Source organism: Epinephelus fuscoguttatus, linkage group LG14 (genome assembly GCF_011397635.1).
Source record: "Epinephelus fuscoguttatus linkage group LG14, E.fuscoguttatus.final_Chr_v1".
NCBI classification, from domain to species: domain Eukaryota; kingdom Metazoa; phylum Chordata; class Actinopteri; order Perciformes; family Serranidae; genus Epinephelus; species Epinephelus fuscoguttatus.
The window spans coordinates 35,587,702-35,592,235 of NC_064765.1; the positions used below are offsets into that span (position 1 = coordinate 35,587,702).

At 43.4% G+C, this 4,534-nt stretch overlaps 1 pseudogene; it reads right to left on the reverse strand.

Annotated features, from left to right (window-relative positions):
- Positions 1-1,664: 1,664 nt before the first annotated feature.
- LOC125901400 (putative nuclease HARBI1) lies at positions 1,665-2,969 on the reverse strand (annotated as a pseudogene).
- Between the last annotated feature and the right edge of the window lie 1,565 nt (positions 2,970-4,534).

The following is a 4,534-nucleotide window of genomic DNA, read 5'->3' on the forward strand; positions in this document are numbered from 1 at the left end:
TAGTCATATGTGTATAATAACAGTAGAAGTATGACTAATGACTAATGATGGCAGCAGCAGCAGGAGGCATCTGGCAGGACCACAGCAGCACAACCACACACGTCACGCTGTCCAGGCACCGCTGTGATATGAGTTAATCTGAGAGACAGTGGAGCACAAAGGCTCCGGAGAAGAAGCCGAGTTAGTGACATCCAGAATGGCCGGGTTAGCAAGATGCAGTAATAGAGAGAGAGAGAGAGAGAGAGAGAGAGAGAGAGAAGGGGCCCGGTGTATTATAGGGGGGTCCTCCGGCAGACTAGGCCTAAGTCAGCCTAACTAGGGGCTGGTACAGGGCAAGCCTGAGCCAGCCCTAACTATAAGCTTTATCAAAGAGGAAAGTCTTAAGTCTAGTCTTAAATGTGGAGACGGTGTCTGCCTCCCGGACCATAACAGGAAGATGATTCCACAGGAGAGGAGCCTGATAGCTAAAGGCTCTGGCTCCTGATCTACTTTTGGAGACTTTAGGGACCACGAGTAACTCTGCGTTCTCAGAGTGCAGTGTTCTGGTGGGATAATATGGTACTATGAGCTCTCTAAGATATGACGGAGCTTGACCATTTAGAGCTTTATAAGTTAACAGTAGGATTTTACTTCTACTCAGCCGACAGAAAGAAGGCAGATGCCCGCAAAACGGGTGGTGGCCCAGCACCGCCACCTCTAACGGAGGCAGAGGAGCTGGCCCTAAGCCAGAATGTAGGAAGGCCAGTGGCTGAGGGAATCCCTGGAGGGAGCTCATCCTCTGAGCCTACCCCCCAAGACACAAGTGCCTTTATAAAATGTAATATGCCTAGGCCTATATATCTTTTTTGTTGAGCCTATTCATACAAATATTTATTTCCCTTTCATGTCTTTTTTTTTCTTTTGTCCCAACAGATTCTGATGGTGCCATCTGCCTGGTGGAGCCCCCTCACGCCACAACAGACCTTGTAAATGTAAGTAGGCAATACTCCAAAGATGTTGCCAAATGGTAGTTTAAGTATACTGAAACATATCACTCATCTAGGATGAAGAGGATGAGGAAACTATGTCTGCTGCCTTTACAGAGGGGGATCCAGAAAGGCCTATAGAGGTAACATCTTGATATGTTACTGATAGTTCTCTTCCCATTCACATTTCTTACCATTCTGGTGGAATATGGAGTGTGACATTTAGCCTACACTGAAGTATTAACACATTCTCATCCTTTTTAACAGAGCATGGCTGGGCAGCAGCAGGAGGGTCCCTCAATTTCCAATGCACAGATTGACACAGAGAGATAGATGTTCAGTAAACACCAGAAGTTCATTCTGTGGAATTTATGTGCAACTGTATAATTTAATGTCCTCCTTATGTATTCCCAGTTACCAGTAAAAGAAGTGTACAAGATTCACCTGCTGAAAAAAATACAAAAAACAGACAAAGAAATGCTATACTTGGACCGCCGGATTAGGAGGGCAGATCTGGAAATTGAAATACTGGAGCACAAGTTAGAGGTAGGTGCATGGTCACAGATGAATTATGTTAATTATGTTAACTATTGGAACGTTAACTAAACTAGCTTTTGTATTTTTAGGCAGTAAAGAAGACCAAATGAAATGTGTTTTATGTCTTTATTTGACTGCTGTGGTGGTGGTGATGATGGTGACTTAAACTCTAAAGTGATTATGGCATATGGTGTCTCTGACTGCTCTGCCGTCCTGGATAGCTGGCAGGTGGATGGGGTCATCATCAGGGTCTTCAATTTGTAGGGCAGGGTGTTGCTCTCCTCTAATAGTAGCAATATTATGAAGAACAACACATGCCACAATAATATCACAGGCCCTCTCAGGGGTCACCCTGAGGTGAAACGGGCTTTCAGTAGGCCTATGGTCATCTCCACCCGGGCTCTCGTCCTGCAGTGAGCCCGGTTGAAGTTCTGTTGGGGGCCTGGTTCAGGGTCAGGGTAAGGGGTCAGCAGCCTAGGTTGGCATGGGTAACCCCTGTCACCCAGCAGAAGGCCATCAAACTCTCCTGTAATGTATAGTGGTTACATTAGAGTGTATTAAAGGAGGGAGACAAGTGAATTATATTGTGCAAATCTTTAGGCTGCTTACCACGTTGCAGTCTGTTGCTCAGATTAGACTTGGGATATATCCTCGAGTCATGAACAGACCCAGGCCACTTGGCCTCCATATTGGAAATGATGTGGGCTGCATCACATATGATCTTGACAGTGCAGAGAATGTCGGATGTTAGTTGAACTATGATGCAGGCTTTAACATTTTGAAACCGTAGTCAATCTAGCCTACATGTACCTGCACATTTATGCTGTGAATGGACTTCCTATTCACATAATCGGCTTCATTATGTGAGGGAGCCATGATGGGAATGTGTGTGCCATCTATGCAGCCAATCACACTGGGAAATCCTAAAAGAAATTAAAATTAATAATGCCAGTCTGAGGTTCCAGCACTGTCATTATGTCATTAACAGAATAAATTTAAAATTAATGTAACAGATCTCTACATCATTCGCCTGCAATCCTGTGGAACTCCTCCTTGATGGCTCTGACAGGTTTATGTCCAGGGAAAACGACAAAGATGGGTAAAAGCCGTTTCAGGGCGAGGCACACTTTTCTGACCGCCCTGCATACAGTTGCCTTACTCAAGTGCTCTGCATCTCCGATATTGTACAAAAAACTTCCATTTGCAAAGAAACGCAGGGCAACACAATATCTGCTGGGATGTGAGAGCATGACTACGACTGGTAATGTTGCAAATGTAAGGACGGATTAGGTTGTGTATGTAGATGATGGACTGTGACGTGAAACGGTACCGCTCAAAAAGATAATTGTGTGGAAATGCTAGAACATCTATGCGCGGTCTGATAACCATCTCCCGACGAATATTTAATTCTCTGCGCAGTAATGCTGCACCTTCATCCACTGGATCGTTATCAAAAGGGCATGCCATGGTCGTTTTTTTTAATGATTTTTTTAAAGGACAGACGGCAGAAGTAGGCTACGCCAAAACTCGCCCGCTGACTGACTGAATGAATGAGGAAATCAAATGGAGTGTGTGGCTCTGAAAGAGGGCAGAGACAGAGAGAAACTCGAGGTTCATTGAGAAAAACCTGGTCCCGACCAGGTTAGGTTCATAGAGTCTGTTACTACGGTAACTGACCGAGAGCTTAAGTTACCTCTCTCTCTGAAACAGGCTAGAGGTACCCCTCTTTCTCTGGTTTGAGTTACCTCCCTTTTTGAAACGGAAAACTCAGAGTTTCCCTCATTTCAGCAAGTTTGGATCCTTCAGAGTGGGAGAATGCTGGGACGCCAGATGTCAATGTTTCCATGATTCTATGTTTTTCTAATATGTTCTACAAATCCTATTGTAAAAATATAGATAATTTCATAAAACAACTTCTGTTTTCAAGGACTTTTACAGAAGGTCACGTGAAGAGCAACAAACCAGTTCTTCTCAAGGTCTACAAGTAGGAAACAGGTATGACACGTATTTCTCCACTTTAACAGTGTTAACGCTCATCTTCTATTTTGATTTTACACAGTCATATATGAATAGAGCAGTAGAGTAAACCTTGTACAAAACCAGTGTTATTCAAAGTCACTGTTCAAGTCCTTGCTTCTAAAGAGTTTGAATGAGTTCTGGAAAGGCTGATATATTTAATCATGACACAAACAAACATTTTTTGATACCATTTTAGATCTCACATTGATGACTTCGTCATCGATGATTCTGATGATGAGGACATCGATGACTTCATTGCACTTCCGGGGACAAGTGACAGTCCTCCACCGGTAGGCTTTACTTATTTTCACTGCAAAAAAAAATGGGAATGTGTGTTTTTTTCTGTTTACCAAAACTGCTACTGATTGTACATTTCTCAAATGGAAAATGACAAAAATGATATTGGCATTATTATTAAGGGTATCTAAGATCCGAAGTGCCACAAACTGACCAATAATAATTTTTTTTTAAGTCATTTCTGATTTAATTCATGCAACTGTCTTTACTTTTTAGGAAGAAATGGATCTTGCAGTAATTTTGAAGTCCTTTCAGGAACATCACCTGTCTCGTGGCACTGTGTCAACAGTATCCATTTGCAGAAAGACTCCTGGAGAGTGCAATGAAAGCTATTTCCAGAGTCTCGTTCTGTTGGACACACGTACCCCACATAGAATTTGCAGGGGAGGAGGCAGACGACATGGGGGGGCCACAACGAGAATTTTTCAGGTCTGAGTGCCTCCAGTAATCTGTTCAAACTTTGATAACAAACATGTTCTTGTTTTCAGGTGCAGTAGTATTACATGTTTAATTTCTTTTTGCTTTGGATTTATTTTAGACTCCTGATGATCGAGGTGCAGAGCTCCCTGGGGATATTTGAGGGACAGGCTGGCCAGGTCTTCCTCACATATGACCAGGCAGCTTTGGACCAAAACAAGTATTGCAGAGGCGGCAACCTCATTGCGTGGTCCATTGCGCACGGAGGTGCGTGCATCAGAGCAATGGATCCGACTCTT